At 41.8% G+C, this 25,289-nt stretch overlaps 1 protein-coding gene, 1 non-coding gene and 1 pseudogene across 2 annotated transcripts in view; 1 reads left to right on the plus strand and 2 right to left on the minus strand.

The window, feature by feature from the left end:
• Ppm1e (protein phosphatase, Mg2+/Mn2+ dependent 1E) overlaps window positions 1–25,289 on the minus strand; it is a 138,249-nt gene that overhangs the window by 80,017 nt on the left and 32,943 nt on the right. The window lies entirely within an intron of this gene.
• Window positions 5,049–5,154, plus strand: LOC115065405 (annotated as a pseudogene).
• LOC115065488 lies at window positions 18,195–18,297 on the minus strand. Its single transcript, XR_003845264.1, has one exon. It is a non-coding gene; the product is annotated as a U6 spliceosomal RNA (small nuclear RNA).

Genomic DNA, 25,289 nt, shown 5'->3' on the forward strand with positions numbered 1-25,289 from the left:
TTTATCTCAGCAATGTTCTGAGACGTGAAATTAAAATAACAGAGAAACACAGAAGACAGTGGGTTTAAAGAGAAAGAAAGGGGAGTAGTGAAGGACTTGAGCCTTTCCTTAGAGCAAAGAGCTTAATCCAGGATGGGAATGGGACAACTGAGGCTGCGGCTTGGTGTCAGAGAACTACAAAGTCTAAGGAGCTGGAGACTGGTTCTCTGGGGCAGCCAGAGTGAGGAAGCATACTAGAGCCATGGACATTAAGCCCACAAAGGAAACACCCAAGACACCAACCTCCTCACCACATAACTGTTCTTCCCTCATACTAGGGGGAAAAAGGTTTACTTTCGATAATTGAGCCAGACACCTCTGCATTCGAGGACAAAAAGTGTAGCTGGGGCTAGAGACAGGGCTGGATGGTTAGGATCCTCAATCCTGAAGAGTAGAGTTCAGGTCCCTGCACCCACATAGGGCAGCTTCCGTGTCCTGAAACTCCAGCCCCAAGAGATCCCACATCCTTTTCTGGCTTCCACAAGTACCTATGCATGCATGTGTGCAGACAGACAGACATGTACACACATAAACAAAACAAAGCTTTTTAAAGTATAGTAAGATATAAAGGTAAAATGTTTTAATAAAAATAAGGATACTATGTAAAAGGTTATATACAAATAGCTGTCTTCCCTGAATGGACACCTAAAATATTGTGCAGAGTCTGAAAAGCCTTAAGAAAGCAAACTCACGTTCTTTCTTCCATTCTTAATGCTGGCCCTCAGAATGGAAACAGGCGACCTTGGGAGGTGGCCGGGGTGGGGGGAGGCTCTAGAATATACCAGAGACCTGGGAGGTAAGAGACTTTCAGGACTCAAAGGGAGGAATCTTAGATGAAATGCTCTACATTGGGGAGAGGGAACTTGTAGAGCCCTCCTCCAGCAGAAAGACAGGGCATCAAGCGAGGGATGGGGTTGCCATACCACAGTCAAAAACTCTGACCCATAAATTGTTCCTGCCTGAAAGAACTTCAGGGACAAAGATGGAGAAGAGCTGAAGGAAAAGGAGGTCTAGTGATAGGCCCAAATTGGGATCCAACTCAAGCGAAGGTCCTAAGACCTGATGTTATTACTGAGGCTATGATGTGTTCACAAAAAGGCACCTAACATGACTGCACTCCGAAAGACTCAACAAGCAGCTGAAAGAGTCAGATGCAGATATTTACACCCAACCAATGAACAGAAGCTGCTGACCCCTGTGGTTGAATTAGGAAAGAGCTGGAAGAAGCTGAGGAGGAGGGCCACAGCCCTGTAGGAGGACCAGCAGTCTCAACTAACCTGGACCCTTGAGATCTCTCAGACACTGGGCCACCAACCACGCAGCATACACCAGCTGATATGAGGCCCCACACACAAATACAGCAGAGGACTGCCGGGTTTGGACTCAGAGAGGATGCACCTAACCCACAGGAAACTGGAAGCCCCGGGTGGTGGGGAGGTCTAGTGAGGGTGTTTGTTTTGGGGTCAGGGACATGAGATGGGAGGAAGAGGTATGGAATGTGGAACAGTCAGAGGGTAGGCCTGGAAGAGGATAAAATCTGGACTATAAAAAAGATTAAATTAAAAAAATAAAATTAAAAATTAAAAAACGAGAAAAAAAAAGAAACCAAACACAGATCACATACAAATAGAATAAGAACTCAAAATGCTATTTTTTTCAATAATAACAATGAAAATACAGAGATGATAGAACAATGCCTTCAAAATTAGGTGATATACAGACCTAAATTTCATATCCAATCAAAATATTAATCAAGTGAGAGGAACATTTCAGAATGGTAAAAGACCAAACCACAAAATCCTCACAATTGTGAATCTTTTATAAAGACTGCTAAAAAATATGAACCTGCAAAACAGAGGAGGAAACCCAGAAAGAGGAAGACATGAGAACCAGGGCACCTGGACAGAAAAGCAGCAAAGGGACTGCAAACGTGATGGCAGAGCCCAAGAACAGAGGTCACATGGGAACACACACCAGAACAGAGTGAGCGCATGTTAGACTCCAATGCGAAGTCTTAAGTATGTATAATGCTTTAGCTATGCTCAGAGAGACTTTACAGCTCCACAGGCTGGAACAGAAATGATAAGGATACAGAAAACTAAGCCAATGAAATAGCTGTGATCATTAACTCTGAAGAAAATAAAACATTATACAGGAAGTAAAACATAAACACAATATATAGTGGCTAGGCTGTGAACACATTCACTTACTATGAACAACGTAAATGTTACTTTATCCTAAATTCTAATCTAACTGTAGAGGGAAGAAGGAGAGCAGGTGGTAGCAGGGCTCAAAGAAGGGCTTTATATATTTATTTCTTCAGAGTAAGAAACAGGTAAATCCTAAAGGAAACAATTTAAATCATTTAAACAAAGTTGCTATAAAGGAAGACTATGGGGTACAAAGAACAGAAAAAGAGACGACTTCCTTATTACATGTGTAAACTACTTGGCTTTACTTAAAAACACAAGTATTAGGGCTGGAGAGATGGCTTAGCGGTGACTTACTGCTCTTGCAGAGGTCTCACGTTCGGTTCTTAGCACCCACATCAGGCATCTTACAATAGCTTTGTAACTCCAATTCCAGAGAATCCAAGATCCTCTTCTAGTTGCTGAAGGTGCCTGCGCATCCTCCCCTGACACCCAACTCTATGTACACAAAATTTAAAATAAATCTTTGGGCTAGAGAGATGGCTTGGTGGTTAGGAGCAGTTGCTGGTTTCCTAGAGAACCTGAGTTTGGATCCTAGCAACCATGTAACTCCAGCTCCGGGGTATATAAAATGAACATGACTACTATCACCACCAGCAAAATCCAGAAAACTCCATTGATTGTATAATCTTGCACCCATACACCTACCCACACCCTCACCTACATCCACACTCACACCCACCTTATACGAACATCTTTAAAACATTGACTCTTACGTACATGCGTGTATGTGGCACCATGGGCATGCGGGTGTCAGAGAGACCAGGAGATGGTTTCAGAACTCATGGTGTTAGAGTTATAGAGATGGTTGTGAGCTGCCATGTGGGTGCTGGAAACTAAAGCCAGGCTTCTGCAAGAACAGTAAGTGCTCTTAACTACTAAGCCAATGGCTCTCAACCTTCCTAATGCTTCGAGCCTTTAATTTAGCTCCTCATGTTGTGGTGACCACAACCATAAAATTATTCTATTACTATTTCATAACTGTAATTTTGCTACTATTGTAAATTGCAATGTAAAGATCTGTGTTTTCCAATAGTCTTAGGCAATCCCTGTGAAAGTATTGTTTGAGAGCCCCACCCACCCACCAAGGAATTGTGACCCACATGTTGAAAACCGCTGTAGTAAGCCATCTCTCTAGTTTGAAATGTATTTATTTTTGACCTTTGCTGTTAGTCCAGGTTGACCTCAAACTTGCAACCATTCTAGTCTCTTGAACACTGAAGCTATAAGTCTGTACCACCATGCCCAGACAGATCAACTTATTCAATGGCCTTAAAAGACTATAACCAAGTCCAATAGAATAAATCTTTAGGATGAGATCATGGAATTAAAGTCCAGAGAAATCTTTGCCATATTCCATGGACTCAGAAATGTACCTTGAGCCTTGGCCAGTGGATTTAAATAAACATGCAATTCATCACAGAGAGAGCAAAAGGACAGGTAGGGTCTGGGACATAGCTCAGTAGCAGAGCATCTGCCTAGTGTGTTGAAGCCTTGTGCTCCATTCTCAGTACCATAGAGACAGAGAGGAAGGATTTGGGAAGGGCAAAATGGGAGGAAAAAGAAATTAAATGGTCATCACAGTCCACCACAGCTACAGGAAACCCTTAAAAGGATACACAAGCCTGTAATTTAGTGGGAGACTCTTTTGCTGAGCTAAAACTAATTTTTAAAAAAAAATCTAAAATGATTGACAGTAAGCAATAATTTCATTGTATAATTGGGTTAAATGTACATTTAATGTACTCTCTTCCTTCAATATAGCTTATCTTTAAGGTTCTGTGGAATCTGAGTTGCCATAACAACCTGAGTAAATCCTTCATTACTGTAGACATCAGTAGCTATTTATAAATGCAACAGCTGGATCTGTCCAGTTAAATTTCTTTTAGAAAACACCAAAGTAATTTTCATTTATTCTGGGTAAACCTAAGGAAAAATTCAGGTAGCTTTAAAACTAAAACCATTATTCCAATATTTGTATCTTAAATACTAAAATGAGCTATAAACTATGGAGAATAAAGCGGTGAGCTGGAAACCTTCCTTTTAATTTCCTTGTTTTTCTTCCTCATCTCCATGTGTGTGCCCTGTGTGAGCATCCGTGGGGGTCAAAAGCAGCTATGTTAGCAAAGCATTCTAAACTACCAGTTCTCCTCAACAGAAATATGCTTATTTTATTTTTCATTTAAAGATGTTTTTCTTATGTATCTGATGTTCTGCCCTCATGTTTGTTTATCACTTGCATGTCCAGTGCCCAAGGAGCTCTGCAGAGAGTGTTGGCTCCTCTGGAGCTGGAGTTACAGACAGTTGTGACTGGTGCTGGGAACTGAACAGCTCTCAAAGAGCTGTGAGGGCTCCTGGCTGTTGGTCCATTGATTTTTAATTATGTGTGTGTATGTGCATGTTCGAGAGCATGGAGCTGATGAGAGAGTATCAGATAGATATACCTCAGAGCTGGAGTTAGAGGCCTGTGTGAGTCACCTGACATGGGAGATGAGAACCAAACTCAGGTCCTCTGGAAGAGCCTCATGTGTTCCTAATCACTGACACATCTCTCCAACCTCTAAAATATACTTGTTTGAAATGAATACCATCTCTCCAGTGCTACATAATATAAGTCAATACACAAAGACATTAAACACTGGGATTTATAGGAAACATTTGGCAGCTGTGAGAGTCTGATTAAAAAGTACTAACAGCACAGGTATAGTGGGTTTGAGCCTTTAAACCGAGCACTCATGAAGCAGGGAGACTGAGTTTGAGTTCCACTTGCATCACAGATAAGACCAGGTCAAAAGAAACCTGGAGCCAATTAAATTGACCAGGCCTGGTGTGCATGCAGCAGCCTCCCTGGTGGTCTAACAGCCTGTCACTTAATGCTTTGCCCTAAAGGACCTTGGAGACGATTTTCTTGTGGCTATTCACATCTCTGATCTCAGTGTTGTCCTAGGTGTTGGCTCCAGACAGGTATTCGGGGTGATTTGGAAAGCCTAAGGGTACAGTCCAGAGTTCACACTGGCCAGGTCATTATGTCCATCCACACCAAGTGGCAGAATAAGGAACATGTGATTGAGGCCCTGTGGAGAGCCAAGTTCAAGCTTTCTGGCTGCCAGAAGATCCACTTGTCGAAGAAGTAGGGGTTCACCAAGTTAAATGCAGATCAATTTGGACATGATAGCTAAGAAGAAGTTCACACCTAATGGCTCTGGGGTCAGATATATCCCATCAATGGTCCCCAAGACCTGTGCTCCTGAGGGCTTCCAGCATGCTGAGTTCTGCCTCCCCACACTCCAAATCGTGTTCAGTAATAAACCTCACAGCCAATCTAGAAGGAAAGAGAAGAGGGGTGGGGGTGGCTGGGGATATAACTCCCTTATAGGGTATTTGCTTAGGATGCAAGAAGTCTGTGTTTGATCCACAAGACCGCATAAATAATGTAGTTCATATATAATCCAGGCACTTGGGGGGTAAAAGCAGGAGGATCAGAAATTGAAGGTTATCCTCAACTATGTACTGAGTTTGAGGCCAACCTAGGGAACACAAGACCTGTTTCAAAAACAATGAGTAGAGTAAATATTTCCTATTTGAATCTTCCTCCATTCAAGATGACTGTTTTGGTCACTAAAACACACAAGTTATGTTAAAGAGATGTCTCTCTTCACTGATTCCAGTTTCTGAGTCTATGAAATTTTTTTGCTTTATTTTTGTTGTTGTTTAAAAAAAAAAAGTTCTCTCTATGTAACCCTGGATTCCTGGAACTCTCTTTGTAGATCAGGCTGGCCTTGAACTCACAGATATCCACCTGCCTCTGTGTCCTGAGTGCTGAGATTAAAGGCATGTGCTACCATGTCTGGCCCAGATATTTGTGATTTTTTTTCTTTTTTTTGTGGACTTGGAAATATGGTTCAGCTCTTAACATAGTTTACTACTCTCACAAAGGACTCGGGGTTTTGTTCCCAGTATCCACATCACATGGCTCACAGCCACCCAGTGGCTTCTGGCCTCCTTAGGTGTAGGTGTACCACATCAGTTGAGGGACATCTAGGTTGTTTCCAGTTTCTGGCTATTACAAATAAAGCTGCTATTAACATAGTTGAGAAAGTGTCCTTGTGGGATGGTGTCCATGAGAATGAATGGAAATCTACAACTGACTTGGGTCAGGGGGTAGGGGGCATCTCCAAGACAAGGCAGAGACTTGTGATAAGGGAGGCATCCAAGAATCAATCGGGGTATCCTTAGCTGTGATTCACAGCATTGGGAATATGGAACCTGAAGAGGTCACTTCCTATAGTTAGGCAGGAACCCCAATGGAGCAATAGGGACACAAACCCATCCACAAAATTTTGACCCAACATTTATCCTGACTACAAGAAATGCAGGGATGGGGAAAGGAGCAGAGACTGAGGGAATGGCCAACCAGTAACTGGCCCAACTTGAGACCCATCTCTTGGGTAAGCACTAATCCCTGACTATTATTGATACTCTGTTACACTTGCAGACAGGAATCTAGCATGGCTGTCCTCTGAGAGGCTCCACCCAGCAACTGACTCACACAAATGCAGATACCCACAGCCAAAAAAACAGTAGATGGAGCTTGAAGATTCTTATGAAAGAATAGGAGGAAGGGTTATAAGCCTCCAAAAGGATAGAAACTCTACAAGAAGACCAACAGAGTCAACTAACCTGAACCCTTGGACTCTCAGAGACTAAACTACCAACCAAATCACACACACAGGCTGGACCTAGGCCTCCCACAAATATGTGGCAGATGTGCAGCTTGGTCTTCATGTGGTTTCACCAACTGGAAGGTGCTATCCCAAAAGCTGTTGCCTGTCTGTGGGATATGTTCTTCTAGCTGGACTGCCTTGTCTGGCCTTAATGGGAGAGGATGTGCCTATCCTTGCACAGAGTTGATGTACCAGAGCAGGGAGATATGGGAGGTGGGGGGCACATCTGGTCAAAGAAGAAGAGGGGAAGATGGGGGGAGGATTGTGGGAGGGGTTGTGGGAAGGGGGCAATGAGCATGATGTAAAGTGAATATGTGAAACAAACAAATAAATAAATGTAATTTCATGTGCATGAATGTTATTTCTGCATGCATATATATATATATATATATATATATATATATATATATATATATATATATATATATATGCACCATGTGTATGCCTGGTGCCCTCAGAGACCAGAAGAGAGAGTTGGATCCCTTGAAACTAGAGTGACAGATGGTTGTGAGCTGCTATGTGGATGCTGGGAACCAAACCTGGGTCTTCTGCAAGAGCAGCAAGTGCTCTTAATGCTGAGCCATCTCCCCAGCCCCCAAGCCTAAGACTTAAAATATTCTGCCTAGTAGCTTAAAAAGGTGCTTACATGAACTATGTCATCCCCTCTTCACAGTTCATGTTTCTGTGAGTAAGAGAGACACTACTGTTCTCATTTTAAGAAGCAGGAAACAAATCCAGCTGGGCAGGTTTGCCCCTGTGGAGGGTGCAGATCACTGGCGATGCTAAGCCAGTTCCCAGACATCTTTTTTATCCTTTGCAACCTTGCTGTTTTACAAGTGACAAGGACAGCAAGTGGGCAATGGGTTTGGACAGCCTTTGGTCGTCACATATCTGGAACAACAGAATCAATTACCATCTGTTCTCTCCAAAAGCAGATCCCAACAGTATGGTACACCGGACTGACACTGTCATTTTAATTATCAACTAAAGTATCAAACTTATGTTTCTTATACTTAAGCATTTCCCCCACAGGGAGGGAAAAGAACATAAAATTCCACTTGTTCCACTCATGGCCAGCCAGTGTTTAAAGCAGAAATATTTTAATTGTTGAGCACATTTATAAATGTCTATAAGGTATACCTTTAGAAATGTGAACACTTTCTACTTGCAGAACACTTAATCCTGGTATAAGGCCAAATTAAAAGAACAAAAGAAGGTGACCCCAATGTTGGCATTCTTCCTGTTAACAATAGAGCAAACATTCAGAAGTTGTCCTAAATCTCAGCTAACCCCCGAAAAATCCAACTTGACAACTACATAACGATATTACTGTTCTTGTTCTATAATGCCTGTTTATCTCAGTTGGTACTGTACAGAGCCGCTTTGGTCTTTTACACACACACACACACACACACACACACACACACACACTTGTCTACCTCCCTTACTGAGTCCTTCATTCCAATGTTACTCTTTTGTACCCATCCTTAGCTCTTTGTCACCTTAGGCTCTTTGTCACCTTCCAGACTCCTTCCTGAAGCTGCTACTTCAACTCCCACTTCAAGCTGCAGCTTCATCATCTTGAGCATAAAATGATCTTTTTCCTGTGTCACCTTTCAATCCCTCATTAGCAGAGTGCATGTCGGGTAGTCATAGGAAGCTGGTTGAAGGGCTGAGTTCACACTAAGCAGCACATGCGTGGGGAATATCTGATCTGTTTTAGACAGGCTGGGGAAGTTGTTGAGAAAAGACTATGCTCACATATATTTAAAGTGTGCATCATGTGCAAAGGAATTCCTTGTGAGCGTGAGTCAGACCTAAGCAGTGGTCTTGCCAATTTAGATAAGCAGATTATCATGCCGTATGAATAACAGCTCTGAAGACAGACCTAATAGACAGCAAGCTCCTGGCACTCACATAGTTCAGCCTACCCTACCACCCCCCACATCCCCTCCCCACCTTTAGCTATGTAGTAAGCACTCTTTCCCGGGTCCCACAGCTCTCAAGATAAATTTCCTCCCCTTGCTGTAGAGGATTTCGGCTATTGCTCTGTTTCTGCATTTCTCCTCACTTCGTAAAGGAAGGAAACCACGTCTACTGTATCAGAAAAGTTCCTACCTGGACCTAAGCTATCCAACACCCACAGTGTTTATATCTAAATGAAAAGATATCTTATTATTTTGGCCTCATAGCAGTAACCACTGGAAAAGGGGGCTTAAATGTAGAAATACTCATATTGAGATAAAACAGCTTTCTTCTTTTTCTAGTAAATTTTTTTCCTGCTTTCCAGTTGATTATTAAAATATGAAGCTTAGCTAAGATGTAAAATATCTCATAAAATACAATCAATTATAGAAACTGCTTTGGATTTGCACTTTAAATATCTTGTCCTACCATTGGAATCAAGCCAAAGGGTAAACGCTTTAAGTTCAGTTATACTTTACTTGATAATGACAATTCGGGCATCTATTAGGTCTTTGTAGCTTGTTATTCACACAGCATGATATCTATCTAAAATTAGCAAGACCGCTGCTACTAACCTTTAGGTCTGACTCATTCCCACAAGGAATTCCTTTAGTCATAGCAGAGTTTAAAATATATACATTCTTTTTTGTGAGACAGGACTTGCATTCAACTCAGTATGTAGCCAAGGATGTCCGTGGCCTTGCATCCCCCTTCTGAGCACCGTGATTTCAGATCCTCATCTCCATGTCGATTTATGTGGTGCTGGGGACTGAGTCCAGGGCTGCATGATTGCTAGGCAAGTGCTCCACAGACTGCATTACACCCTTAAGTATGTTTTTATTATTCTTAAATACTCATTTTCAGACTAGAGAGATGACTTAGCGGTTAAGAGCACTGACTGCTCTTCCAGAGGTCTTAAGTTCAATTCCCAGCAACCACATGGCGGCTCACAACCATCTGTAATGGGATCTGATGCCCTCTTCTGGCACACAGCTGTGCATGCAGATAGAGCACTCATGTACATAAATTTTTTTAAAATACCATTTGCATGCCTTAGTGAGAAGCTGCACACAGCAGTCCTGTTGGGCATCTGGCAGTTTGGACATGATGATGAGATATATTATAATCACTGATGCACACTCAGTCTGTTTTATTTAATTTACCTTATTCATAGTCTGTATTTTAGCCATTGATATGCATAAGTAGAATAGTACAAATTACCAATTTGTATCCTAAAAATCACAATCTTTTAGTTCTTTGATCCTATCTTCTATAATTGAATAGTAAGTCATTTGAAATGGGAAAAAATTGTTAACTATGAATGATTCCTGAACTTATTTTACCAAATCAACTGTGTCATTTGAGCCTCCAGCAGGGCTGTGAGTCAACACCACAGCAGTCCCTCCCTCGCTTACAGGGCAGGAGGTCTAACCTTAGCCTAGGTCTAACCTAGGATAGGCCTGAAAGCAGGAATGACACTAAACCCTATGTATGCAACTTTTTCTTATACATACAACTATAATAAACAGTCCAATTTGTTATTTAGGCAGAGCAGAGATAAAATATAATAATTATACTGTAATAAAAGTAAAAGGCTGAGGTGGTGGTGCACGTCTTTAGTTCTAGGCCTCAGAAGGCAGGCAGATCTCGACAGTTGAAGGCCAGCCTGGTCTACAGATCAGACTCCAGGTAAACCAGGACTGCGCAACAAGGCTCTGTCTCACACACATGAGCAATGGAAAGGTCAGGAAAGGTCATCTCCCAAATGGTGTATCGTATATCTTAGTAAGCTCAATATATTCACTTTTTTCCTTTCTTTTTAAGTCAAGAACTTCCAGGTTTTCAGTAACCTGATAACTAAGATAGATACTATGTGACTGTTGGCCAGGTAGCCCATGCTGCCTAGTCATGATGCAACCAGAGATTCGGCTCATCCTAGGCAGTTGCTGTGAGAGTCCATGACACAACAAAAAGTCCATTTATTATTTTTGTATGGCAGTTGATTACAGGTAGCTAAAACTGGGTAAAGAAAAGCCACAGGTGAAGAGAATGTTCAAGGATTTTCCTGACAAGAAACTCAAGATTTGAGAAGTTCAGCGCCTTGCTTAAATGTGCACAATTAATCCTAAGGCCAGGGACAATTTCAGGTCGGTCTGACACCGAAATCCATGCCCTCGTCACTGTGCTAGATCGCTTTCACATACTCATGAAGACATGCATAAGTCCATGTATGGCCATGGCAAAGTGGGGGAACAGAGATCAACAACCACAGTTATTAGTAGCAATTCCCATTATCTTTCTTGACGAGCATTTATAAAGAGGAAGCAATGTATTGGGGTGGACTGTGGAGAAGGAAAACCAACTGAAACGAAGTTTGTTTAGAAATGCAATAATAAGGGCTGTGGTGGCGCACGCCTTTAATCCTAGCACTTGGGAGGCAGAGGCAGGCAGATTTCTGAGTTCGAGGCCAGCCTGGTCTACAAAGAACTTTCAGAACAGCCAGGGCTACACAGTCTCGAAAAACCAAAAAAAAGAAAGAAAGAAAGAAAGAAAGTGTGTGTGCGCTGCTTGTGGACGTTGTACATCGTGGTGCGGAGCCTAGTGCGCACCACGATGTACAACGTCCACAAGCAGAGCAATTCCCATTATCTTTCTTGACGAGCATTTATAAAGAGGAAGCAATGTATTGGGGTGGACTGTGGAGAAGGAAAACCAACTGAAACGAAGTTTGTTTAGAAATGCAATAATAAGGGNTGTGGTGGCGCACGCCTTTAATCCTAGCACTTGGGAGGCAGAGGCAGGCAGATTTCTGAGTTCGAGGCCAGCCTGGTCTACAAAGTGAGTTCCAGGACAGCCAGGGCTATACAGAGAAACCCTGTCTCACCAAAAAATAAAAATAAAAATAAAAATAAAAATAAAAATAAAGCCCATAGCTTGGTGTGCTAGTTTAAAACCTCAAGTATAGCAATGCATTCTGGGGGCTGGAGAGATGGCTCAGTGGGTAAGAGCACTGACTGCTCTTCCAAAGGTTCTGAGTTCAAATCCCAGCAATCATATGGTGGCTCACAACCATCCATAACAAGATCTGACTTCCTCTTCTGGAGTGTCTGAAGACAGCTACAGTATACTTGTAATAAATAAATAAATCTAAAAAAAAACCAACAAAGTTATTTTTTTAAAAAAAGCAATGCATTCATATATTGGTCATCAAACCTCTGTTGAACATCTTATTGCCAAAGACTGTTCAAAGACTCCTGTCTCTATGAGGCTGATAAGGATATTTTTCCAGAAAGCACCAAATTTCAAGGAAGTAGGGGAAAGTCACTATAGAATCTGTAACAAAAAGCAAACGGCAAGTGTCAGTAGTGAGTTTCACTCGGGACAGGGCTGATGTAATCATCATTAGTTCATATATGAGTTGCTGGTTCCTAGAATACCGAGAAAATAGTGAATCCAGTGACTATATTAAAGTTTACACTAATTAAAACTCAGATATGGCAGTAAGCAGCCTTCAAAGTGCCTTAATGAAAACCCAATTGCCTTAAAAAAAATGTGTCCAAACAATATTAAATGTATTGGGCTCATCTTTGTTGTGAACTTTATACTGGATTAAAGATATTATCTTCATCAGGGCCAACAAGTGTGACTAAATAAACTTAACGAAGCTATAAATTAAATGCAGACCTATGGCTTTTTACTTGACTGACCTTAGATAGCTAATGTCTTTGTGAGCATTGTTTCTCACCTCCACAATAGAGTAAGAACTTTTACTCAGTATGGGCTATTGAAGGGATTAAATTGGATAATGGGTTTGTAGTGCTTAGTTAGTAAAGGAGCTGGTGTGTGGTAAGTCCTAAACCATTTTCCCTGTTAATCAATATTTCATTTTTCCTATTTAGCAATGCTGTCTGCTTTCCTATTTAGCAATCTCTGTCTCTCCCCATTTTCCCTCCCTTCACCCTCCTCTCTCTTCTTCTCCCTGTCCTAGGCTTGTTTTCCCCATCCCTCCACTCCATCTCTTCCCCGACCTTAACAGATCCTTGCTAGCTAGCTCAGGCTAGCCTTGAGCTCACAAGCCTACATCAGTCTGGTCAAGTGCTGGGATTCTAAGAGTGTACCTGCATGACCAGCTCACTGCTATTTCAAACCAGGGTATTGATAACGGACTGCATACAGCGCAGACTTAATTTTGGGAAACAATTATACTTTACACTTACTTAGGAACATAAGCATTTTGTAGGAGATAAAAAAAAAATCTAGAGTCAACAACATGGCCCTTCAGGGAAAGGTGCTTGGGTCAACCCTGAAGACCTGAGTTTCATCCTCAGAACCTACATGGGGAAAAGACTAGACTCTGACTGCCTTCCTCTGACCTCCAGCAATGGCAATGGCATCCAGGCCCCCTCCAACACCCAAAACAGATACAGTTTAAAATCTTTTTTTTTTTAAATAAGGAAAAGAAAACTCCAGTGTTTTGTCACCGTGTGAGTTTGAGACTGCTTGGGAGCCCTGCGTGTTAACTCGTTTGGAAAGTGGCATGATCTATTTTTAGCATGTTTCCCGTGCTGCTGGAATGTAAAAATCTCTCTAGCTTCTCAGTGAATGTATGCCAAAGAAATCAGTATTGAATGTTTTAAATCTAAAGATGAAAAAGAAAATTCTAAAAGGGCAACTCTAGAAATGCTATTGTCTCCAGACAAAATTTGTGAAATCCTAACATATTTCTTATCTTAAAATAAATAATTGACATTTAAAAACTAAGATTCAGCCAGGCAGGGGTGGCATAATTCCTTAATCCTAGCATTTGGAAGGCAAAAGCAGGTGAATCTCCGAGTTTAAGGCCAGCCTGGTCTACATACCAAGGTCCAGGACAGCCAGGGCTACACAGTCTTGAAAAAATGAAAAAACAAAACAAAACAAAAACAAACCCCTAAGACTCTAGGGCTGGGGATGCAGATCAGTAGTAAAGTGCGTGTTTAACACAGATGGAGCCCTGGGTTTGACCTCAGCACTGTGTAACTGGGCATGATGGCACACGCCTGTAATCCCAGCACTGGTGAGGTGAACTCAAGAGGAGAAAGAAGTTCAAGGTTATCCTGAGTTACATAGTCAGTTTAAGCCCAGTTTGTGCTTTCTGAGACCTTGTCTAAAAATTAATTAAAATTAAGGTTCTGAACTCTTACATTAAAATGTGTACCGCTGTGGAAAAGGTTGGTGGTTTTTTGAATGCTAGGCATAAATCATCATGTAAGACTGTAATTTTACTCCTACATATAGACCCCAAAGAACCAAAAGCAAGGGCTCAGACCAGCGCCTAAAAAGAGCATTCTGACATTTAAAAACTAAGATTCAGCCAGGTAGGGGTGACATAATCCTTTAATCCCAGCATTTGGGAGGCTAGGGCATGTGAATCTCTGAGTTTGAGGTGAGCATGTAGCTCTGGTAGAGTGCTTGCCTAGAATCAGAAGCTGGACATGGTAGCTCATGTCTGCAATCCTACCAACTCAGGAGGCTGAAGCAGGAGGATTGCAGCAAGTCTGATAGTTAATAAACAAATGACAAGGAGCAGGAGAAATGAAGGAGAAGGAAAAAGGGAGCAAAAAAGAAACCCTGACGAATGTACAACATGGAGAGATCTTGAGAACACATGGAAACCTGAGATTAAAATTGCCTGATTCGGGCCGGGCATGGTGGCACACGCCTTTAATTCCAGCACTCGGGAGGCAGAGGCAGGTGGATTTCTGAGTTCGAGGCCAGCCTGGTCTACCAAGTGAGTTCCAGGACAGCCAGGGCTATACAGAAACATGCTGTCTCGAAAAACCAAAAAAAAAAAAAAAAAAAAATTGCCTGATTCAATTTCTATGGGATAACTCAGGGCATGGAAAGGCAAAGCCATAGAGAAGCAAATCAAAGAGATGAGAGCCTGGGAGAACAGAGTGACCTTGTCTCAAAGCAAACAAACAAGCAAACATAAAGGAAAAGGAAGAAATCCTACTCTAGGCTGACATGATAACCACAGAAGATGTCTTGTCATTAAGGGTAGATGAATGATCTGGATGTGACGGTACACACCTTTAGGGAGACTGGCTGGCAGGCAAATTTCTATGAGTTCATGGCCAGCCTGGTCTACATAATGAGTCCCAGACGAATCAAGGGCTACACAAAACATAACAAACAAAAGAGTTGATGGATAAACTCATTATGACAACACAACATTATAACTAACCCTACGATGGAAATTTTAGGTAAGATCAGCCAATGATGTTCTAAAAGAATCAATTAAGTAGTCTTCAATCAAGACTCAAAAGAAGTATCAAGGGTCTGCAAGGTGGCTCAGTGGGTAAAGGGGCTTGCTACCAAGCCTGAGGGCCTGGAACCCACAGGGTGGAAAGAGAGGACCAAGTGCCCTAGTAAAAGATCAGCATTTGACTAATATTAATAGATTCTAATAAGCCAACTTTTCAAATAACTGAGGTTAACAAAAAAAAAATCCTGGAAAATATTTAAAGAATGAGAACTGTTTTACTCTCCCCTCCCCAGCTACTTTGAGAGGAGCGGCCTCCACCATATGCTATATCTATTCCTGAGTGCTAAGTCTACACGGCCTGAAAGCAACAGGGCCAAGAGACTGAAACCTCTAAAACTGGGAGCTAGCAGAAACCTTTCCAAACTAGCAAGCAAGCAGATAGAGGGACAGTTAATGCTGACAGGGATCTAACTCATTTAAAGAGCTCCTATCAGCCCAGTCCTTAAGTACTACTAGAAGAATATGTGTGACTTTTATTAGTAATCATTTCAAGAATGAAATCATGGCAGGCTTACAGAAATTATGTGGATTTAGACAAATCAATGTAACATTATCACTATATAATAATCCTGCAAAGCAGACATTCCAAAACAATACATATTTCCTCCAGAAAAAAAAAATCCTAGTCTGGCTGGGCAGAAGTGGCCCACACCTTTAATCCCAGCACTCGGGAAGCAGAGGCAGGTGGATCTCTGAGTTCAAGGCCAGCTTGGTCTACAAAGTGAGTTTCACGGCAGCCAGGGCTACAAAGAGAAACCCTATCTCAAAAGAGAGAGAGAGAGAAAGAGAGAGAGAGAGGACAGGAGAGAGAGAGGAAGAGAGAAGAGAGGAGAGGAGAAGAGAGGAGAGGAGAGGAGAGGAGAGGAGAGGAGAGGAGAGGAGAGGAGAGAGAGATGCTGGGTACACAATCTGTCTGCACAAAAGACCACATCCCATGAGACACGGAGCGGTCCGGTGTGTAGGCTGACGGTTCCTTGTCATATTATATTTAAGGATGTTACTGCAGTGTGCTGCTCAGTTACAACAGTCTCAGCTATAATTTCTACTTAGCCCGCCTTTAAGAAGTTCAGAACAACATCCACATATTATCGTTCTTACTCACATACCTAATTATAGTTAATTTGATAGACGATGGCTTTTATTTTCCAACTGAGAATTCTAGAGTTAAAGGGAAGGATTTAAATGGCTTACTTACCAACCCACTGGTCAGCTTTCATCCTGCAGGAACCACATGAGAGAGGCTAGAAAATTACTACATCTTATGGATCCCATAAATTTCCTTCTTAAAATAACCTGGACCTCACAGGCCTACACAACTTTCAGGTTTACCATTCATGTGTGATTATCAAGTTTCAGAATGTGGATCAGTCCAGTCCTGCCTCTGCTTTTAGGAATGGACATCTGCTTAGAATATAACCACTCCATAAAGCTAGGATGGTGGAGGACAGCCTCGGCTACATAGCAAGACACCATCTTAAAAGAGAGAGAAGGGGAGCCTGTTCTCAGGTTTACACATTGGATGTTTTGTGCAACAGCGACAATTTTGAGTTGTAGTACCTTGTGGCTACTGTACTACAGGCAAAGCCTGTACTATTTACTGCTGGCTCTCTGTAGAAAGCCTGACAGGTCCTGACCTATGTGAGGGCTGTCCCCAGAACAAGGCAGCACTGAGCCTATGCAGTGGCCCTGAAAACAACTCACTGGATAGAGTGCATGACACACAAGACTGAGATTCAGTAACACTAGGGATGCGTCCCAGGTTACACTGCTTGCTTTCAAATCCCAGTCTTTCCAAAGGAAATCATCCAGGGGCATGAATGCAGTGGGACCTGTAATAAACGCCTTCCAGAACTATTATAATTTTCAAGTATGTATGTGAAAATACTATACAAATCCTTATCATTTCAATAATTGTTACATATTCCAATACAGGTTGACCTATATTCTCCTTTATCCTTACATAGAATTGATGTCAGTAAATGCATGCAGCCACATCTAACTTTACCTCAAAGCAAGCGCTTCCCAATCGTGCCTCCACCTTCTTCCATCAATTAGAATGATACTCCTTTTCTAGAATCAACTTAACGTTATATTTGATTTTAATTTTGAGATGGGTTCTTGGTATGTTGCCCAGGCTAGACTCAAACTCCTGAGTTCCAATGAGTAACTGGAGCAAGCTTTCCATTCTCTGCCGCCATGGCATTACACAACTCCAAAGTCCTGACCTGATGGGGCAGCGAGGGAATAAAGAAATGACAGACCCAGACACACGGACGTAGAAAAACCGGGATCCTGAGGTCCCAGCTCCTGGAAAAGCTGCAGGATCCAGGAAGATCGGAGTGTTTATTATATATAGCTGACCAAGGTTTAGCTAATACCAGTAGGAGCAGTTTCTGTAAAGAAGCAGTGTTTGAGTCATAACCACCCTGAAGAAGCAAGCCATGGTGGATAGTTTCTGGCCACCACACTATCAGCAGCCACACGTGGACCCTAGAAAGGTCACCCAGGGGTTAGGCTCTGCCACTTTGCCGTGGGTCTGAGGTCCATTTCCATTCGTTATACAGCCATACCTGTGCCAACAACAAGGCTCCATTCAGGACTCAGGGCTTCCCCCCCACCCCCACCCCACCCCCTGCCCCCCAGGGTCTGATTTTCTATCCAGTTCCCATTGGTCCCTCCTACCCCTCCTTTGATACTTAAAATCCAGCTCAGCATTCAGCCCATTCTGCTTCCTTGTTATAGTGCTTCAAGCATTTTAATCCAAAATGTGAAAAATCAGTTTGGATTAAAAACAAATGGGGTGGTGGTGGGGGAACACTGAACTTGATAATGACATTTCAAAAAAATAATGACGTGATAAAATATCTATTATTTTTAATTCTATTAGCAAAATGCACTATGGAGTTAAAATTTACTGTCAGATAAGTTTTATCTGAATCTCAAAAAAAGAAAAATATGGAGCACTTCACAGAGCTGCGTGTCATTCTCTGCGCAAGGGCCATGCTAATCTTTTCTCTGTGCTCCAATTTTAGTAAATGTGCTGCCAAAGCAAGAACTCTTCTATTTCCATGATTCACTGATCTATTTCCATTTCTATTATATATGTGGTTTTCTTTTTGGTGTTTTGAGACAGGGCCTCAGGTATCCCAGGCTGGTCATGAACTCTGTAGGTCATTATAACTAAGGAGGGCCTTCAACTCCTGATCCTCATGTCCCCACCTCCCAAGTGCTAGAATTCAGGTGTGTGCCAGTATGCCCTGTTCTGCAGTCTTACTTTATATGACTTAGGGACTTCTGATGCATGCATATACTCATGACTATGCTTTCTGCCCCACTAGAGCCCATCAAAGTTCCTCATGTGTAGTAAATATCCCTGACTTGGACTGCCTGACGCTGTACACCTAGTTCTGCACTGAGACCCAATCTGCTGTTATCATACCAAGCTAGGCTGGCTCCAGTACATCTGTCTACTTTCACAAAGGCAGGAGGAATGAAAGCAGGGAACTCTTGTAAATGAAGGAGAGTTTTCAATTTCTGTGATGTTCAATACTTCACATGTGAGCTCCTTCTTTTTGTGACTGTAATTTTCCTTTAAAAGACTAATATTACATCAGGTTTATCAATATAACCTATTCCCTCATTTAATCTTGAAGCCAAATTGTTCACACTCAGATCCCCTCATAAATAAACACAATGTTCCAGTTGAGCTGTTGGCAGCAGAATGTGTTCGCAGTGAGGAACCTTCACTGTCTTGGCAGGAGTGACAGAATTAGCTAATTACAGTACAGACTCCTAGATCTGTTTTCATTGGGATAAGGGACAATCTGGCGATATCAGAGAGCAAATGATCCAGAAAGACATCTTAAGATCCTTCCGCAAAGATGGTAATCTCCTCCTAAGTCACCTTAGGTTGGGCGTTTTTCCACATAAAATTTCCGTGACGGTAAGAAAAGCTCCAAGTTGTTTTCAGGAGAATGAGGCTTGAAAGCCCCACTGTACACTGAAGCCAGGAAAGGTTATCTTGGAAAATCTGAAAACCTTCTGGGACCAGAAGATTTAGGGGGGAAAAAAAAGATAAGAAATAAAAGGTAAAAACAGCCCCTGCCATAAAAGGGATCAAATTTTCTTTTGGAGAGAAAGAGTTAAACAGGAGACCAAGCAAATGAACATATTTTAGAAGCCATGTTCACAAGCCTTTCTTTTGAGGAGCAGCTCAGAGGCTCATGGAGAACCTGCTTAGCATCAAAAATAAAGAATTCAAAGAAGCTGGGCGTGGTGGCATACGCCTTTAGTCCCAGCACTTGGGAGGCAGAGGCAGGTGGGTTTCTGAGTTCAAGGCCAGCCTGGTCTACAGAGTGAGTTCCAGGACAGCCAGGGCTACACAGAGAAACCCTGGCTCAAAAAACCAAAAGAAAAAAGAAAAGAATTCAAAGAAATTAAAATTTTCATTTCTCACTGGCTGACTCACCAATTATGCAGGTCTAAGGCAAATTGTTTTGGGCTTTAAGCCTGAGCTACAAGAAGTCAAATGTGGTGGTGCATGACCTTGATTCCAGCACTCAGGCAGAGGCAGGCAGTTCTCTGAGATTTAAGGCCAGCCTGGGCTACACAACCCACGACAGTCAGGGCTGCACAGAAACACCCTGTCTCAAAAAATATTGAAAACAAAACAAAACAGAACTAGAGCTACATGAGAGAAGAGGCACTTCTTTTTTTCATGATTTATAGTCTGCTTGCTTCTTTTAAAAAAAAAAAAAAGACAAGAGGAAACCTGCAGAATAAAACAATGTGTGCTATTTATAGTTAAGACAAAAATGTATCTCTCAAACAATATAAGAAAAAGCTGTCTACACTGAGGTGAGCTGGCCCAAAGAATGTAAACCAGCTCAGTGCCCACCATGTTCCTTCCACACAGTGCAGATCTGTCAAGCACAGCTTTTGCCACAGGCTCAATCACAGAGCCCTGGAACAGACTGCATTATAAAGTCCCTGTCTCGGGGAGCTCAGAGAGTCAAAAATAAGATGGAATTCTGAGACATCTGCCCTGCCTTTATTTCCTTACCTTTGAACAACAAAGGATAAAAATGCTCATCTCTTTCTTGGTTTTGAAGGAGCTTGTGTCTTTGTTTGTCTTTAGATGTGAGGGCTTGTTACATAGCCCAGGCTAGCCATGGCAACCCTCCTTACTCAGCCTCCCAAGTACTAGAGTTATTGGTAAGGATACAAACCACAAAAATAAAATTATACCATTGGATAAGTGGGTCCCAACCCCTGGGGTTTGCATGTCAGATATTTACTTTATGATTCACGACAGCAGCAAAATTGCAGTTATGAAGAAACAACAAAATAATTTCATGGTTGGGGTCACCACATAAAGAACTGTATTAAAGGGTCGCAGCACTAGGAAAGTTGAGAACCACTGCATTCAAGGATGCCTTGGTTAGGGGCACTACTGCTGTGATGACTACCATGACCAAAAGCAACTCAGAGAGGAAAGGGTTAAGTCCATTGAGGGAAACTGAAGCAAGAAGCTGGGACAGGAACCTGGAGGCAGGAGCTGATGCAGAGGCCATGGCGGGGTGCTGCTCACTGACTTGTTCCTCATTGCTTACTCAACCTGCTTTCTTTCAGACCCCAGGACCACCAGCCTGAGGTGGCAGCACCCACAGTGAGCTGTGCCCTTCCTCATCAATCACTAATTAAGAAAATGCCCTATAAGATTGCCTACAGCCCAATTTTATGGAAGCATTTTCTCAATTAAGGTTTCCTCATTGCAGACAACTTTAGCTTATGTCAAGTTGACATAAAACAAACCAGGACAGAAGGGCAGCGGGAACCCATTCACTTCGTGTCTGTTAGTCAACAATCAATCAATAATATCTTATAGAAACAGGTAAGGGGACATTTGAGTCACATTGATACCTACAGTTTAAGACACCAGTTAGCAATGTTTTCATTTTTCCTCCCAATTTAGCTCTGATTGCACAGTGCATGGAAAATAATAAACTTTGAACATGGAAAACAACCAGACCAAGATCACCATTTCTGACACTGTAATGCAAAAGATGAATTTAAATTTTCTATTTTAAAAGGCAGACTCCCAATTACGTTATTATAGATATTTAAATCTTCCAATTTTCTCCCTAGTCAATCAACTATAAATACAGCTATAAACTATAAATATTCCAAGCCAAGCCAATAGGGCACTAGTTTATTTGAAATAAAAAAACAAAAAACAAAAAACAAAAACATGCCAAGATAAGTCACCTAAAGTTCTAGCAAAAATGTGAAAAATATTCTCAAGATAAAGTATCAACAAATTCACTATCAAAATCACAAAAAGGAGGTTGGCATAGTGGTTGACATTTAATGTCAGTTATTTGGGTGGTTGAGGCAGGAGGATCATTGCAAGTTGAATTAGTTGAGATTAGTCTAAGCTACATATTGACTTTCAGGCTAGCCTGTGACACAGTATGGACCCTATCCAGAAAGAAAAAGAAAAACACAATATGGCTGAAGAGGCGACTCCTGAGTTCTCAAGACCCGTGCAGTTCACCGCCTCTTGTAATTCCTACTTCTTGGACACCTCCACTCATGTGCACATACCCATACATATACCCACCAATTAAGAAATAAGGCAAATTCTTTAAAACAACCACAACAAACCAACGGTGGTCTTCCTGTCTGGGACCAAGAACTCCTGCTGAAAGCTGACCAAGCTACACGTTTTGAATTCATTCCGCCTGTAAAATGCGCAGGCACTGAAGGTTTGCTTAGTGGGACACACAAAGGTGTGGCCAATGCCATCCAAAGAATCTCCTCAGGCGGGCTTCGAGAACAGAGATAACTGCTGGGAGGTAACTCGGTGGCTAGGGGACATTTGCCTAGCACGTGTGAGCCCTGGGTGTGATCCCCAGCACGGAAAAACATTTTTTTTAACTGAATGGGAAGAAGTCCAAATAATCAAAGAAATCCCGTGGTGTGGAGTATTATGCCTGACGCTGTAACGACTGTTCTAGAACGTAATTTCGGTACTCTGCGAACAGAGAGCAATGTAGTAGCAAGTCAACTGTATCAGCAGATGGTCCTCACTGACTGCGCGGCTCCAGCTGTAACATCCCAAACCAACAGCTGAGGTTCTTTTAATGTATTCAAAACTTTCTTTTTTTCTCTGGTCTGAATAAAATTGGACTATGAGTTTTCTACAGAAAGTAACATTTCAGGCTTTCTTTTTATAAAGCAATTTCTGCTTATTTGTATAGTTAATTTTAGTCACCTTTAAAAAGTTAGCCCTTTATGTTAAATAAGTTGCAAAAACTTAAAGTGTTTGGTTAGATGAAGTATAATAGTACTACTTCCATCAATCCTGTATGTCTCCTCTGTCCTCCTGTCCTGGCAGGTGCCAGGTAAATTGACCCATTTAACAGAAATTCTGCCTGTTTGGTATGAACAATTCATCTTGCTTTGACCAAGGGTGCCCATATAAATAGTCAAAGCATCATCTTTAAGTCACTGACAATATCACCAGACATAATTATCTTTACATTTACTAATTAATATAAAGTAATTAACATAAAACACATAAAATAGACTGTTGTTTATTTTTTAAGTCTAATTATTAGTTTTTGACTGATTCAATTAATTGAAGTAAATTTTAAATTAGTACAGTTTTTTTATCTTTAGTTTTATTGTTAAAGCATAAAGTATGTAGATTTTTGTAACAAGCACTTGCCATATACCAGGCATTACATTAGATGCTTTGTGTAGAACTCACTTAATGCTTCTGCTAACCTGTCCTTCTTATTCATAGACGAGGGAATAGAGGCTTAAGGAAGTCAGCTCCTGCCCACAGCAGCACAGAGCAGAGCTGGCAAATCTGCAGATTAGGGTCTTCTAAGGGTTCCTAAGACAACATCATACCCCATTCTATTCATATATGTTCATAAAATATGGTACAGGTTTAACAGAGACGTTTCCTACATGCATATCATTACCTTGAGCATATCCCCACTTCCTACCTTTCCCTCTCCCCTCTTCCCAATATTTTCTCTTGATGGATGCGGAAATACAGAGGAAATTCTTAAGAGGCAAAGGCTGGGAACATTAGATACATATTCCCAAGCATGGTTGGTGGCTGAAACCTGTACTCCAATTCTTAGTAACAGATAGTTGTAACCACAGTTCTAGAGTATCCAATGTCCTTCCCTGACCTCCACAGGCCTGTGCATGCATGTGATCCAAACAAACTCATGAACACACACACACACACACACACACACACATACACACATCATTTTTTAAGTCTCAAAATAAACATATAAATAACACCAGACACATACAGTCTCTCTAAGAGTGTGGGTGCTAGGAATGGAGTCAAGAGGGTCAAGTGAGGACAGCATGGGACACATGAGAAAAGAGAGGGGTGGGGGAAAGAAGGGAGAGAGGTGGGGAGGGAAGGAGAGAAGGAAGGAAGGAAAATGTCATAATAGCTTTTTTTAGATTTAATGATTGATTTTATGTATATGAATACACTGTCACTGTATTGGCAACATTGGATCCCATTACAGGTGGTTATGAGGCACCATGTGGTTGCTGTGAATTGTACTCAGGACCTCTGGAAGAGCAGTCAGTGCTCTTAACCACTGAGCCATCTTCCAGCCCCCAGTAATAGCTTTTTAAAAGCCACTTCTCAAAAATGCGGGGACAAAAATAAATCAGAGACTAAAGGAAGGGCCATCCAGTGACCAGCCAACTTGGATTCCATTCCATGGGCGGGCACCAAACCCTGACACTTTTACTGATGCCATGTTGTGCTTGCAGACAGGAGTCTAGCATGGCTGTCCTCTGAGAGGCTCTACCAGCAGCTGACTGAGACAAGTGCAGATACTCACAGCCAACCATTGGATTAAGGTCAGGGATTCCAATGGAGGAGTTAGGGGAAGGATCAAAGGAGCTGAAGGGGAAGGCAATTCTATAGGAAGACCAACAGCCTCAACTAACCTGGACCCCTCAGAGCACCCAGAGACTAAGCCACCAACCAAAGAGCATGCATGAGCTAGTCTGTGGTCCCTGGCACATATGTAGCAGAGGACTGCCTTGTCTGGACTTAGTGAGAGAGGATGCACCTAATCCTGTAGAGACTCAATGCCCCCATGGAAGGAGGATGCTGGGGTGGGGGGTGGGTGGGTGTGGGTGTGTGGTGAGTAGGTAAGGGGGAACCCTCTCAGAGCCAAGGGAGGGGGTATGGGGTGAAGAACTCTGAGATGAAGGACTGGGAAGGGGGACCACATTTTGAATGTAAATAAATAAAATAATTTAATAAAAAAGTAATTTCTCAGGTTGGAGAGATGGCTCAGCAGTTAAGAGCATTGACTGCTCTTNCAGAGGTCCTGAGTTCAATTCCCAGCAACCACATGGTGGCTCACAACCATCTGTAATGCAAAATGATGCCTTCTTCTGGTGTCTCTGAAGATAGCTACAGTGTACTCGTCATATATATATATATATATATATATATATATATATATATATACACACACACACATATATATATATATATATATATACACACACACATATATATATATATATATATATACACACATATATATATATATATAAAATAAAATATTTCTAAAAGTAATTTCTCGTAAAAGTAAATCAGTTCTTAACTTGTGATAAACTACCTACCCCTTATGCTCACGCACAGTCAGAAACATGCTCCTTACCCAGAAAGCTGGCAACTCCGCACAGAGAGGTATGGTCTTTCTCCCTGCTTTAGCTTCATAGGGCTATAGAACCATGGGGAACTGAACAGAGTTGTCCCACAGTCACTTAGTGGTGAGAACATATGAATCCTGCTTTTAATATTTTTAATTGTGTGTATGTGCACATAAGTGTCAGCTCCTATAGGGAGGACTGAGGCATCAGATCCCCTTGGAGCTGAACTTTTTTTTTTTTTAAGATTTATTTATTATATGTAAGTACACTGTAGCTGTCTTCAGACACTCCAGAAGAGGGCATCAGATCTTGTTACGGATGGTT

The sequence above is a fragment of the Mus pahari genome, chromosome 14, assembly GCF_900095145.1.
Source record: "Mus pahari chromosome 14, PAHARI_EIJ_v1.1, whole genome shotgun sequence".
Classification (NCBI taxonomy): Eukaryota; Metazoa; Chordata; class Mammalia; order Rodentia; family Muridae; genus Mus; species Mus pahari.